The following is a 15,843-nucleotide window of genomic DNA, read 5'->3' as shown; positions in this document are numbered from 1 at the left end:
CACGTTTGTGATCTCAGCATATTTTCAATCCAGTTGAAATCTACTCCCTCAGCTTCTCCCATCCTGGGATTATTCATCAACGTAGTAAGAGCAATAATAATACTGTATTTAGAAGTTCCTTAGCACATTGCATCTCTGAGAGTCTTACAGATGTTATCTAATTAATCTTCACAACACCCCATACAGGAGCAGTAAATATTATTAACCGTAACAGAATACACACACACACACACATATGTGCTAAGGACAGCAAAATAGTTCACTTATTTATCATGGTTCACTTGATATAGTAACTGGTATTTTTGAAACACCCATCATAGATACAATAATTAGAGATGTGCTTTTGTTAACAAAACCACTACCCACTTCTAGCATACCCTTGGGTACTAAATAATTACCCACTTTGTGTGGTTATCTAGCTCACTAATTACCCACAGAAATTGGGGTCAGGTGTTAACTGCTTGAAATAAGTATCCTCCAAAGACATGGCTGAGTTGTATAGAAAAAATGATGTGTTCATAGCAAAACTTTTATAAGTTACATATTTGTATATCTTGATAACCTGAGTGAATACAGACAGGGACAAATTAGCTCAGTGTGTGAAAATCATGCTGAACCATTGTTGCAAATATCTAGAGGTTTCAGAGAATCTCAGGAAATGTCATTCTCTGTCTACCTTTCCTTCTTGAAGATGAGTACAACCATGATTCCCATAATCTGGACTTCATATACAAGGACACTAAGACAATTGATGATTCTCGTTAGGAATGATTCATTTTGGCGTTACAGGGAGGCACCCAGTGAGTCAAAGATTTTTTTTTTGACAGCTCCACCCTTTATGATTATTCTAGCATGTTTCTTTTTCTCCATCAGTCTAGTGCAAACACCCTTTTAGCCAAATCTGAAAAAGATTCTAACCCAGTCTCCAACCTCTGCCGACCATCTTTTTCTCCTTCCCAATAAAGAGAAAGAGAAAAAAAAGGTATTAAAGGAAACCCAACACTATGATTGTAGGTCTTTCTCTTTTTGCCTCAATTTGTTCTCCTTTTCTCTCTCCTCCTCTCCTCCCTCTCCCTTGTTCTTCTCTCTGCGTCTCCTTCTCGTTTGTGCTTTTTCTTCTCCTTTTCCTTGGCATCCAGCCGTGCTTCTGCAGGTCTCACAGTCAGAGACAAAGCATAATATCTGAGTTGAGCACAAAGAAACTACCTTTTAAAAACATCGACTTGGAAGAAACCTGCATCCTCAGCTACCTCCCTCCCTTCCTTGCTCCTTACAGAGCCCAGCATTATATTTAACACAGCACTGCCTGTTGTCTGCATGATTCTAGCCTCGAAAATTGGGTGAAGATGGCAGTATACCCACTGTGTGTACAGATAGGTAGAGACCCTAATTTTCAAGAGCTACCTGCTTTACAAAATCCTCCTGTAGCCGAGCTTTTAAGATGTGTGCCCGCAGAAATGATAGGATATGCTCCCTTGGTCAATTCAGGATGTCTTTCGTTTTTTTTCTTGTGCCACGTTTTGTTTTTTTTTTGTCGTCTGAATGATTACTTATCATGATCAAGGGACTTTAGGCTGATCAATGAAGTGTGCATAGAACCGATGGACGTTCGAAGAGAAATGCTTCAGGAATAAGGAAAAATGTCTGCAGTAGAAGCGAAGGGTTAGGATGAGCTACAGTCACTGATAAGTTCATTTCCAAATCCAAGGGAATGTAAGTGGTAAATTAGTACACATGGCAAACAGAGTCAATGCATAAAGCCCAGCCACTGAAAAGAAAGAGATTTTTAGCATTGTAGTTATCACATGCCTTAATAGAGCGTCTGCGTACTTTAAATATAGATTTGAATCACTGCTCTTTTATCCCTCTAAATGCCGATTTCAAAGAAGTCTTTGGGCATTGTTGACTTTCTGTCCATAAAGAAAACCCACCCAGCTTCCCCAACTACATCACCTGCACTTACACATGCATGCGTGTTTTAAATGCCCATGGGATGTGGAACAATTAGGCAGAGGTCTGCACTGTGGTCTCTCGTTTTCACTCCTCCCCACCCACCCCCTTTTTTCTTCCCTTTTAGAAAATGTGATACCTGATCTCTGGGTCTAGCAGGGCTGAGGATTTTTTTTGTATTTGTATAATACAGTGTCTGGCCTTCCCCCTGACCTGCTGGTGTATTTTTGGTCTCATTAGTAGTCAGGCAGAAGCCTTAGTGCATCCGGTGCTGGGAGTCAGGGATGAGACACACGACAGCAGAGAGAAGGAGCGGGCGAGAGGATATTAGAAGAGAGGCTTGCCTCCAAGATATGGAAGGAAGTGAGAAATGACAGGACGACGGCAAGCTTTGTATGGAGGAGCCTGGCAGGGCGGGGGAGCGGTGAGGAGCGCGAAGTGGGTTCTCAGAAGCCCTAGAAGAGCTAAAGGTGATTAGAGGGGGATATTGATTCCTTACTCTGCCAGAGATTTAAGCAGGCATGCGAGGAATCCGCACCATGGTTGGCAAAAGGAGACCCATTGCCTCCTGTAACCAGACACTCTCGGGCTTTCCAGGAGCCCAGGGAGAGAGCCGAGAAGAAAGGGGGCAGTGTGGTCTAGGAAAATCCAACTTGTCGCTGATTTGTGCCCGATGCTTGCTGTCCGTCAGCAGCCTCCCTTACAATCTTTTTTTCCTCTCTCTCCCTTTTTTTTTTGCCTTCTCCTTCTTCACTGAAGCCTAGGGGAGCCAGTAAAGATTAAATGTGCTTTCTCAAAGGCAGCCACTTCACGCTGCTATGTCGAAAGGGCCATTATTATTATGTTTTTAACAGTAAAAGAAAAAGGGAGAGAGGTTGTGAGAGAGAGAGAGAGAGAGAAGCTAGGTAGGATGATGACGGACTAGCTTTTCTGAGAGGAAAAGGAAAAGGGAAGGGAGAGAAAAAGGAGAGACCCTGAACTGAACAGAGGATTGTGCCTGCGAAGAACCTACAGAGGTGAGAAAAAAAAGTTGTCTTGAAGATGGGGGGAGGGGGAGTGGGATGTTGAATAACCCTGTACAGAGGGAAAAGAGACATAATTTAGCTGTCTTGCTCCTATGATTCTGTTTTGCAAGGCGGGGGGGGGGGGTGGTGGGCAGAGGTGGGTAGATCCTGGAACTTTAACGGTTTTTAGTTGCACATGGAAATATATACAAAATATTTAGCATTTTTCCTAAGTGCCCGAGGCCCCCTCCAGTGCCTTCCTTGCAGGGGCTGCTTTGTCATTCTCTTTGACTAGCCATCCATCCACCTTGCTCAGGCTGGAATAAAAGAAGAAAAAGAAGGAGGAAAGGAAAGGAAACAGAAGGAAAGAAAAAAAGGGGAAGAAAAAAAATTTTTAAAGAGTCATCTTCCCACCCACTTCCCCTCCCTTTCGTTTCATTTTTGGAGGCGGCACTAGGAGCCATCTCCGCAGAGGAAAGCCCAGCTTCCAGGCAGACGCGAGGAAGCGACGATCTATCAGGTACAGAGCCCGTAGCTGTCTGCGAAGATGGAGGGGAATTGTGCTTCGGATTCCTCCGAAATATTGGCAAACGGCTTCAAAGGATCCGCGGCGGGAGTGGGGCGGGGGAGATGCGCCTCCCCGGCTCGCGCCCACCCCTTCCCACTCGCCTCGACCAAGTGACAGCCTGGTGCTGGCTCGGGGTGATTTGGCCTTGGCTTCAGCCAAGCAGCTGATGCACAGGAGGCCCTTCGCAGGACTGGCAAAGTGCACGCTAAAGAAAGAAGGAGGAAATTTTGAAAAGCAGCCCTGGGGAGGGTTCTCATTCTTCGAAAAACATTTTTTTTTGAATTTTTAACCGAATATTCTCAAAATTTGATCAGTCCCAGTCCCTCCCTCCATTCCCACCGAATCGCCTTTTTTGCCCCCCTCTCTCGTCAAAGCATAAACTACAGAGTTACAGACTCTAGATTTGGTGTATCGCTTCCTGCCCCCGCCTCCCCCTCCCTGCCCAGTTCTCAGTCCTCTATTGAAACACCTCGCCCAGGCAAAGCGCCCTGCAGCTCACATTTCCCCCCCTGGCCCGGACGGTGCTACTGGAGGCTGCAGCCCGACTCCACTTCCAATGGGTGAGTTTCAAACGCTCTTCGTATGTATACTTTCCAAGCCTCCAAATCCTACTGCTTGGTCTTCTCCTTCTCGAAACCTGATTTGGATGGTTTTGCATGCGGCATGCTCGCCCAGGGGGGAAGAGATGCCTCGGATTTTCTTTACCGTCATTGGTGCTAGTTGTAAATTAAAGCTTTGACGTTTAATCTTGATTGTAGACCGTGGTTTGAAAAACGTGGGCATTTCTGAGTCTATTCATAATGTTTTCCATTTTAGTAAACTCTTTTGCCCAAAGCTTCAAAGAGTTTTCTCTGATAGCCTGGCGATTGTATGTTCAGGTATGTATATGCGCCCACGGACGCTGCGTACGTTTGTATGTATCTACTATACTTACGTGGAATCCAAATTTTGTGAAGGAAGGCAGCTTAGAGAGCGAGGGAATATCCTGCCACCTGTTTGTTGTCTTTCAGTCGTGAACCTCGAGCAGAAATTGCTTGTCATTCCTGTTTTGCTTTGTTTTGTCTCAAGAAAGAACAATTTAGCGCTCCTCTCAATCCCTGAGACCCTAACTTGTGATGTTTACCGTTTAAATCCACGGGTTAGGCTCTTGGGAGCTGCGAGCCGTGCCTTTGCATCCTGGAAATTTGGTGGAACTTTTTTTTTTTCTCTGAAGCAAAAACAAAAGAAAAGAAAGTTTGTCTGAAGTGCTTGAGTGCACCTCTGAGGTTTTCATTGTTAGGTGGGATCAGGTGACCAGAAAAGTGGCAGCACCTGGATTTCTGTGAAAGTAGGTATATATTGTGTGATAATAGCGCGTCGGCTGCGATGGGTACGCATGTTTATTATTGATGCCTGAGGCTTGTGGAACTCACCTACCCTGGTCTATTCCTTGAGAGCAACACGCAGTACGATCTGAGCCTAACAAGAACACCTCAGAACCTGGTGCTTGACCTCAGAACATATCAGCCGAAGTCCCAGCATGCCCCATGCCTCCAACTTTTCAACTCAACAGTTAATCTTAAAATTGTGCCCAATTAAAATGGGCATGTGGATAGAGTATATATTCAGTGCCCACATATGTGTATCATATATGGCTGGACAGTGAACTCACAGACACAAATAGGGACGAACCAATAGTGTGAGCTAAAATACCAGTAGGCTAAAAATTCCACTCTTGCTAGACTTACAAGAAGGATGGAATTTATGGTGTTAACAAAGATTAAATTTGTATTACTTGGCAAGATTTTAAAAAATAAAATAAAAGGAGAGGTTATAGCTTCCTTGCCTGACATCTATTTTAAACTGTTATACACAATGAGTTTAAAAGTAATAAGGATTGGAAATGTGCTTTCTAAACATATAAAAGGAAAGAAATAAAAGGAAATATATATTTTTAAACATATAAAAGGAAACAGCACACGCACACAATTATTGTATCATTTAGAAGTTATCAATGCCTGTTTTTTATTTAAAAATTGGAAAAAATTGATCAGGATTTATATAATCCAACGAAGTTATTTATAACATCAAACTGTACAGTTAAAATAATCTTCTCTTAAGGTAATTGTTAGCATTACCCAGTTTGCAGTTTTCTAAAACTGTAACTTTTGATACCACAAGAATCTCGGTGATTTAGATCTATCTCATAGTTAGAGAAGAGAAACAGTAACTTACCTTTTCTTTGTTGTGAAAAATTCCAGTATACAATTTCATTTAAACCATTTTAGTATTCTTGAGCCAACATTTATCTTCTATTTTTGGAAAATACCTAAGTCAACCCTGACTTCAAATGCTTTCTTCTTTTAAAGACTTTATGTCGGTTATAACCTTGTTTTATATGTCGCCGAAGGTTAAGGAAACTGTTCTTTTCCTGCTTTTCTTTTTTTAAGTGTTTATTGCCATTTTAGTCATTGACTCCAAATCGTAGTCAAGAAACCATTTTGTATCAGAAGACTGAATTGAGAAAACGAATTGTGCAACAATTGCATTGTGCTTTTTGTTGAAACCTCCTAGTAGTTGTAATGTTTAAATATTACTTTCAAGCCTTTGATAGCCTGAATATGCGTCAGAGAAAAGAGCTATTTGATTTTCAAGTTATCTTTTGGTTTCTATACAATGGATTAATGATTTTCCCCCATCTTAGCTGATGTGCATGCATAGGCATTTGGAAATTATGGAAAGGCATCTATTTAACTTATGGATATATATTACCACTTGACTCATATCAAGTATTTGCCAAACATTTGGTGCTTTTTGAAGTCAAAATATAGCTGCATCTTATTCTATGAAACTGTATGCAGGGATCAATAAAAGCATGCTGGATGTAATTCTTCTGTGATTTTTAAATGATAACAGCATAGTAATTTAATACAAGTGATACAGTTTATATTGCAAGGCACTCTTTCGGTTTTTTTACATGTTTTCACCTGGATTGCTCATGTCCTAAGGTTGCTATCATAGGATTGATCACACAGGCATTTAGGAGTGCGTAACGACACACGAGATTTTGTATTTCAGCAGGGAACTGCTTCAGTATAAGGGCAGATTTCTCAACACCCCTTCTTCCTCACCAAGCCCATCAGTGAAGTTCAGTGAAATGAATAACATAATTGGTGGTTGGTTCAATCACTACCAGTCTAGACTAGCCCAGACGCATCAATTAGAGGGGGCTGTCTTTTAAAGGGAGAGTGCCACCGAAACAAGCAGGGCATTATTGATACTGATCTTTAAAAGTGCAAATCCAGCTTGGCAGATAAAAAAAAAAAATAAGGCGGGGAAATTGGTGGGGGGGGGTGTATTGCGGGAAGAAAAGAGAAAGAAGTGAACTGGAGCTTTTGGACACAGAAGGTCAGGAAGCTTGAGAGAAAAGGAGAGGAATCAGGAGTGAAATGCAATGCAGCACTTCCTTGCAGCACACAGTTACAATTCAGTTCACCGGGCACACTGGTTCACCGTATTTTTAACTAGATTCCCCCCGCCCCACCTTTTTTTTTCATTCCTTTTTTGCCTCTGTTTCCAAAGAAGTGCCAGCTTAAAATCAATGCAGTTGGAAATTTAACAGCTCTAGGAAGCTCTAGAGAGAATAAAGCCAGGAGTAAGATGAACCAGCCAAAACTCCTTTTGCAACATTTTTCCCCAAAAGAAAAACACAGAAGATGTTTATTTTTCAAGTCTCTAATTCAACCTTAAAAAAAAAAAAAAAAATCAACTGTACAAGTGAACAGGACTCATTTTAAACCCAGCACCTGGGAACTAATTTTATGGGCAAGACACCTTTAGGTAAACAGCTTACAGTCTTCTGTTGAATACAGTAAAATTATGAAGAATGTAACAAAAGGCTTTGGTAATTTGGTGGTTGGTTTTTTCTTTTTTCTTTTTCTTTTTTTTGGATGGATAAAGCACAGATGATTTAGAAAGCGTTAGGAGCACATCAAGCCCCAGGGAAGGAAAATGTTTGATTGGTATTAATTAAAACACTGCTAATATATTCTAATAAAATCAAATTTAACATTCTAAACTAATCCGCTTGGTATGTCAAAGGAAAAGAAAAGTATTATCTTATTTGCATCTCTGCAATCCAAATGCATTTGCTCATTCAGCAGAATTAATTTTTATCACCAGTCTGTTTAATCTCCTCACAGATTTAGCCAAACTTATTCTTTCAAACTAAAAAGGATCAGGGTAGGGAATCCATAAAGGTATTCGGAAGACTAGTGACTGTATTTAGTACTGGCTTTATTTTATGATTTTTTTTTTTTTTCTCTTCATTCGCTATAATGGGGTGTGGAGGAGAACGGTGAGTCTGCAGCGAGAATGGTGAATGGTTAATTCTCCCTCTTTCTCTCCTACCTACCGGGTTATTTAGGAATTCCAGTTGCCAAATTATGTGAGTGGCATTTATTTACAGGAGTGATGTTGGTCTGTTGATTAATACCTCACTTATTTCTAATTTCAGAATCCTATTTATTACAAATTCCTAATGAAAAAAAGGATCTTAAACCAGAGACCAATTGCCTTTTCTCAATTATTTTCAACTGTAGGCCTCCTAAGAGAAAGTGGGGAGGTGAATGTAAAATTTTTGTCACTAAGAACTGAGTTCTTTGTTTCCTTTTTAAGTCAAAATTTCTACAGAAAAATTCATACTTTTATGAAACGGCGAGTTTTACGCTCTTTACTGTTAAACTCTCACAATGGATAAAATTGTCCCAAAATGACATCATAGCCAAAATGTTTCTCCTCTCATTAGTCTCCCATGACTATGATATCATATGTAAATATGTGCCTCACACACAAAATGAATGGGCCATAAATATCAAGGATCACATTTTGTATATTTAAAAAAAAAACGAGGAATTCTGCACACTCTCTAGGAGATGTAAAACCACTGACTCAACCACTGATGATACTGCCTCTTGCTCCACTGCCTTTTTCAGTTCTTGGACGTAAAAGAGCAATCGCAGTTCGGTTTCACATGTATTGTTCTATAATCCAGGCAATAAATGCTAATTAGTAATGCTCAAGGATCCGACCATTCAGGGTAATTATCATAATTTACTTCTTCCTTGTTAAAGACATTCCTTGCTGATTAAAAAAAAAAAAAAATTAAGTCGTCCTTTTACCACTGCACTGCAGTGGAAATACACTGGAGAGATGTTCAAGGTATAGGAATATTGCTCTGGCTGCATTTGAAGTCACCGACATGTGCCTCTTAGCTTATTCCAAATGGAATTGCAACTTGATTTTGAAAAAGAAATTCATGTAAATGCACAAAGTTTTGCATGTGCACCAGGACTGTATGATTGTATTTTACAAACCCCAAGGCTCCTCCTTCCCCGCCCACCCCCTTTTCTAAAACCACTTACTGAGCAGAACAAAGGAAACTGCTAACTATAGAGGCATCATTAAATATGAGCAGCAACAGCGTGATAAAGTATGTGATATGACAACATATTTCATTGCACAAAAGTGCAGATAATTAAATAATTCAATAGTAACCCTGGTTAATTAGCAGAAAGTTCTTTAAGGAGGAGTCAAGAAAATGGATCCAATCAACTTGAATAATATGCTCCATTCTCCAAGATCACAAATATGTATTTGGTTATTTGATGATTGATTGATTGATACAGAAAGATGAGGACAAATGCCTATTCTTCAAAACGGAGCTTTGACCTTGTGTCGTCTTTAGGACAAATTAGTCATATGTTTTAACAGAGCAGAATTGAATGTAGGGCAGTCTCTGCTTTCAGTCCAAGGTGTAATCTGCCATTCTCTTGCACACTTCTCTTTTAGCAGTTGATCTAAAAAATCATCAATCCCTTAGCTTTTCATATCATTGCCTCAGAATATGTATGGAGACTTCCCCACATTTTCTAATGAGGCTCTTGTTTAAGTTTTTTTCTTATTGCTTGAAGCAAATAAGGATCCTCTGCACAGAAGGAACAGAATAAATAACCATATGCTGAACACTATCTTTGGTGGACCCCTCCCCTCTTGCTTTATCCATCAAGGTAGTATTCCCAATGTTCATTGTTCATTGGTCCTTTAAGGAAGAGCTTCAGCTTTTACATGAGGGCTGTAAGCACATTAGAGGAATAATTCCCTTTGGATACTATACAGAAGGAGCCACCTGCAAAATGTTGATGCTGTTATTGAAATCTCAAGTGGAATCAGCTTTCAAAAAATTAGATATTAGATACATCCGATATAATTTGCAATGTGTAATTATACTAATGTGCATATAGTTGTGTGTTGCTTTACATGTTGCCTACTTGAGATTTTTACCCACCCCCCTTGGGCATTTCTCCTCATTTGAAATGGCTCCTGAGTAGAATGTTTTTAAAGTCAGCTTTTATTTTTTTTAACTCCTTGTTAATTAATATAAGAAGCAAAGAACTTTGTGTTCTCATGCAAGAATGAATGTGTCTGACCTAGATGTTGGAAGCTAACGATTACTAAAAGGGTTATCATTGTGGATACTTGCATTATTCGTAAAATATTTGCTGTTCTTTACTGATTTAGTCTTCATCTTGACTTTGGGCAACTTGAAGTAATGGAGAATGTTAGAACAGTAAATCGTATTCATAAGATATCCATTTCCTTTATTAGAATAATGAGATCAAATGCCAGGGAAATGGCCTTAGGCAGAGATAATAATCTTAATTTAATCAAAGTAATCAAAATCATAACAATAACAAACAACTTCTTTTCTCTTTTTCCTCCACTTTGCGTGGCACATGATGAATAACTGAAACTCTGCCTCAGGTCATTTATGCACTCATATCACTTTCCCTTTTGGTGTCTCCATATGGTGTCTCCTGGACTGGAGACCCCACCACACCAAGGAGCTGACCCCTGAATATCCAGCCATTAAGGCACGATCCAGGCAGAGAAACAGTGAGGGGATTGGTCAGCTTGGCACTTGGCACTTCCTATGTGCTCAGTGGGTGGAGATGCTTCTGATATAAATTTGGAGAATCATCCCCATCAGATCACAGAGGGACCTCAAGCAAGGCAATGCAAGGGTCCCAATTTACGCTTATACATTCAGGAGACAAAGAGGATTCCAAGGGAGGCTCATGTTAAGATGATACAAGATATTACTCGTTCCAATTAAGTAGTCACAGGCCCCAAAGAAAGCTGATTTGTTAAACTTTTGACTCATAATAGACACCTGGAGTATGGTGCTTTGCATGTTTATACTATTTATTCCTCAAAATTCATTTTGCTGATGGGGTCCAGAGACATTATGCATGGGCTATATCTATGCAGCACCAACACAATACGTTGATTTACTTTTCATCTGCTCATGTATACAAGAGCTTTGCATTATTAGCTACCCAAAGGAGTCACACAAGAATTTTGTGACACGTCCTTCCTTGCTGCAATGGCGTTTTAGTTGATTCACAAATGAGTCTCATACACATGTATCAAAAGCTTAGCACCTCACCCTCCCATTCTATGTTCACAAAATAATAAATTCTAAAATCTGTAAGATGTATATTTAATTACTCATCCAGGATCAGTTATTGCATGCTTGATCAGAACAGAAAAATATCTATTAACAATATTTAACAGTAGGTTATTTTACCGGTTTTCGGAAATACATATATATTATACCTGCCATCTAGAAAGAGAACCAACATTTTCAATGTGTCCAAAGCGTTTAGTGCAGAAAGAGGGGTGTGTGGTAGTAAATCCCTTTTGATGTACCTAACTCATTATGCATCTTCATTGTGCTAGCATAATGAAGAAGCTGACAATAAAGGCTTTAGTTAATTTCAGGTCCACCTGCAAAGTATACTGCATTCATAACAACTTTTGTAGAATGAAAGAAACATTAATACAGCTCTTCCCAAATATCCTTGTCTGTAAAATAAGTGGGTTGGATTAGTTGGTCTCTAAACTCTTCTCCAGCAGGGAATTTTTGAAGCGATTCTTATAGAGGTATAAGAACAATTTCAGGACCCTTGAATCCGCAGTCTATTTGCACCAACAGCTGCCCTTTAAAGTTATATTTGATCCCACCTCCAGGCGCTGTACTTACTAACATATTTTGCCTTGATGCTAAAACAGTGAAGACTGAAGTTTCAGGAAGGGCAGGGACAGAAAAGAGGAACAGGCGAAGAATGAGAAAAGCTACACAGTGGGAGAAGGAATTTATTGATCTGAGATCTAAGCCCATTTCCTTCAACATTAACATAGAAGAAACCCAGAGGAGCACCTGCCTTTCTATTTTAAGACCATATTCTTTAGTCCTTTTGCCTTCATTAATTGCTTGCAGTATCCTTTGGTTTATTTCCATTGGGTTGACATCTTTGAGTTTCATTTTCCCCTTTCTACTTGATGCATTTATATCATGTTAATATCCCCTTCAAATGCCTACAGTCGTTACGTTAACATACCGCCCTTCCCAAATTAAATCTTAACGTGTACAAAACCTCCTGAAAATTGCCCTGCCCATTTCCTCAAACCATGTGTAACCTCTTCTTGAATTAAGGGAGCCCGCTCTTCCAGGCTTCCAGGTCTTTGAATACGCTCTCACCCAAGCTTTTCCTCTCTGCACGCTCTGCCTCTCCACCTCTTCTACATTTCAGAAACCTTTCTCTTCTTTCTCGCTTTCTCTTCCTCCCTCCTCCTTCATTCTTTCTCTGTCTCTCCCCTCCCTTTCTCCCTTCCTTCCTTCTCTCTCTCTCTCTTTTTCTCCTTTCCTTCCTCCCTCTCTCCCTTGTTCCCTCCCCTTCCTTCTTCCCTTTCTCCCTCCCTCCTTCCTCCCTCCCTCCCTCTCTCCCTCCCTCCCTCCCTTCCTTCCTCCCTTCCTCCCTTCCTCTTTCCCTCCCTCCCTTTTGTGGTTCCTTTCATTCTTTCTTTCAGGGGACACCATGTGTCTGAGCCAGGCACTAGAAATACAAAGACACATACAAGGAATTGACGTCGACTCCTAACCATTCTAGTGACTCTGTTCACTCCTACATTGCTAAGCACTGATGTGCCCATACTTATTTTATTTTGCATGTAGTCTTTAGCTTTAGTTGAATGTGTCCTTAATGTCCTGTGTTCTTCTGTTGTTTTCCTCCGTGTCCTATTTCAGTAAGTTGCCTGTTGGATAAACCTGAAGTTATTCTTACGGAGCGCGTTCTCCCAGAGCGAGGATCGTGGTGCTCTCACACACTCTCAAGCAATGCTGTTGCTTGACTGATTCCTGAACAAGATGAACAATGAGCAAGCTCCGTTTTTCTGGTGATGCAGCATTTCACTCATAGTTAGAAATAGCATGGCTGTCAAAGTATCATAACATTCCTCTATTTGTATTAAAGAGTCAATGTGATAACATTCTGTGATGTGTTCTGTTATTTTTTTAGTCGTGTTGATGTCCTTTCAGCTGGTCCTATAGTCCCCCCTCCTCAGGAATGTATCTGCAGTGAAAGGACACAGACCACAGAGACTGCTGTCCTGATGGACGCTCAAGCCAAGCCGACTGTGAAGTGGAAACAAAGAAAGCGATCACCTGAAGACACCTCTCCTGCCAAGCGACACACCCACATGCTGCAGCTTCAGCCAATAGAATCTCAGAACAAGAGGCAAGCTTTTCAAGAAACAGAAACACTTAAGAATGACATCTAGATTTCGAAGGAGCCCAGGACTTTCCCTTCGTCATGTGTATTCCTCTTTTTGTATTTAAATTCTGTGTGACATTCAGTTTTAAAAAACTTTTTTTCTAGTATGAATGAATATGCTTATTAATGCACCAGTTTTTCAAATAGAAAGTTGTTCATGCCAGAAGTAAATTGAATGTTAGCCACACACCGAATTTGACCTTCAGAGTGACTTAAAGAATATAAAGTTCTTTTGAAATAACGAAATAGTGGGAGGCAATCCAAAGGATAAAATAATGGTGAGAACTCAGACTGTGGCATAGAAATACAAGATCCCGCTGACGCCAACCAACCAACCAACCATTCTTTTTATCAGGCAAGCTAGGTTCTGTGAGATGTGGTCAGTGCCTCTAAAGAGTTTAAATCTAGTGAGACAGAGGCACATAAACTTTTGAAAAGATAAGTAACAAATCAGGTCAACTGATAAGAGCAAAACCAAAACAAAGCAAAAGATATAAACAAGGAGCTCAGAAGTCACCTTAAGCTGGACAAACTTGTCTGTTTAGGGAAGAAAGTTCCCAAAGGAGGAAAATACAAGATGAATCTTAAAGGCTGTTAAAGATTTAGATAAGTGGAAAGGAAGGAGAAAATAGAGGCCTTTAGATGGATGCAATATTGTGAGAAAAGTCAGAGAGGAAAGCATCTACGTGGTGGTTTTAGGGAATTATGAATATACATGTCTCGTGTACTGCATCCCAGACTTTTAGTGCCAATGTATAGATATATATGTACGGTGAAGACTTTGCACACACACACTTCCCCTCTCCCTCCCTAGGGGTAGCCTAGAATTATAATCATATTTCTTCCATTAAAGCAACTGATGTGAAGATTTGTGATTTTTCTGTTAGCCTAGTAACAGTGGATATTTATTGAGTTCTCACTACATGTTAAGCATTTTCTTTGTTAACTCTCTTAAGCCTCACAACAACCCTGCCAAATAGGTGTTTTTTATTCCCATTTTACACAAAGAAAACTGAGTTTTAATGAGGTTAAGTAACTTGCCAAACTGCCACATACAGGGTTCACAATCAGAATTGCGATTGCAGAGCTCATGATCTAACACACTAAGTCACAATATTGCTACCAATGTTGCAATATTACCACTTCTATATTCCTTGATATTTTTCTGTGGTAAATAAATAGCTATTTCCTTTAATTAGCTTCTCAAATTTTTCAGTTTCCTGGTTAAACTCGCATGATGGAATGTATTTTCATGAAAGAAATTGAAAAAAATTTGGGGATAGAGCCTATCAGCATTTTAGACCTTTTTTTGGGAGGGGGCCAGACTCTGATGAAACTGTTCACTTCGGTCAGCATGAAATCTCAACTTCTTGAGAATAAAAATAGGAGGTGGGGAGAGCTTAAAGGTCATCTACTGCAATGTCCTTTTCTACAGATGTGATAAATCCATAAAGTTAGAGTGACTTACGGAAGATCACACATTGAAGTGTAGCAGAGCTAGGTCCAGAAACCATGCCGCCCTCAGAGGCTCTTGAAATTCTCCACCCTGTCTAAATGAAGTGTGAGCTTGAATTTGATCAGTGAAAACATTCTATCTGGGTGACCAGGGAGCATTGTACCTAGTAGATTGCTTCAATTTTGCACTTCTTTGGCTTCTCACCTCAATGTGAAAATTAGCTAGCTACAAACTGACATCTTTAGTTCCAGAAATTGTCAATGGTCCATCCACAAAGAACACACAATGGCCCAAGTTGCGTGTGCAATGTCTTCAATGATATTCTTAAGTTATTTGGCATTCTTAGTTCACCTAAACAAACCAGATCTTCTAATGAGCATTTTCTTAACCAGTTTTATGGACAGTATGTATTTGTAAGAGCTTCTGCATGAATATTTAAACACGACTGTTTCAATAGTCCTTATATTTTTTGAAAATATCAATGGTTATTTGCTATTTTAATTGTTACTAACTCAAGAATACTTCAGCCATAAAAAACTAGAACTGAGGAAACATCACTCTTCTTTACCAGCCCCTTTGCCTTCAGTTGGCATTTAGTAATGATTAATAAAGTGGTCAGCTGGAGAACACAGAAGTTCAAAACGCAATTTTGTCTTGAAGGAGTCAGTTAATCTGTGTCTACTTAAGGGCAAGCATCTAGATGTTTGGAAGGACCTGAATATTTGACTGTTGTAAACTTCTGCTTAGATATCTGGCATTGTCACACTTAGACCTCCTGGTGGCTCAGGTCGTCCTGTTTTCAAAATGATGATCATTGGCCATATCTCACACAGTTCTCATTAAGTGAACTCATAAATAAACAGGTTTTGGTTTTTTTTTTTTAAAACATAGCCAAGCACAAAATGTGACTTTGTTGACATTTTATGAGACTTTGTCATATGTCCCCTGAACCCCCAATAAAAGCGGTGTTGCATCAACTGTGAACTCGTGTTGATTTCTTGGAAGAGTGTGCTCTCGTAATTTGGGTGTTTTCACTAGTGTGTATCAAAGCTAGTTTCAGGATCTATGAGGAGCAAATGATCTAATATGGTGGGAAAATGTCAATTTAGAGGCAATTTCTAAATGATCCCATGTTGCCTTTAATAAGCAGCACTATCACCTACTCAAGTCAGAAACCAAGGTGTGATCCTTGTCTTTCCTCTTCCCACCTGT

At 39.9% G+C, this 15,843-nt stretch overlaps 1 long non-coding RNA gene across 4 annotated transcripts; it reads left to right on the top strand.

Moving 5' to 3' along the window:
* The first annotated feature begins 277 nt into the window (after positions 1 to 277).
* LOC309604866 lies at positions 278 to 15,615 on the top strand. 4 transcript variants are annotated; one of them, XR_014231095.1, is made up of 4 exons: positions 278 to 2,966; positions 3,208 to 4,082; positions 12,650 to 12,798; positions 12,921 to 15,615. It is a non-coding gene; the product is annotated as an uncharacterized lncRNA (long non-coding RNA). The 4 variants fall into 4 exon arrangements; XR_014231096.1 differs by having other exon boundaries at positions 283 to 2,966; positions 3,250 to 4,082; XR_014231097.1 differs by having other exon boundaries at positions 284 to 2,966; positions 3,271 to 4,082.
* Positions 15,616 to 15,843: the final 228 nt, after the last annotated feature.

The sequence above is a fragment of the Balaenoptera borealis genome (assembly GCF_965194805.1).
Source record: "Balaenoptera borealis genome assembly, chromosome: 11".
Taxonomy (NCBI): Eukaryota; Metazoa; Chordata; class Mammalia; order Artiodactyla; family Balaenopteridae; genus Balaenoptera; species Balaenoptera borealis.
Note: the sequence above shows the minus strand (reverse complement) of the source record. Positions and strands in the feature narration are given on the sequence as shown.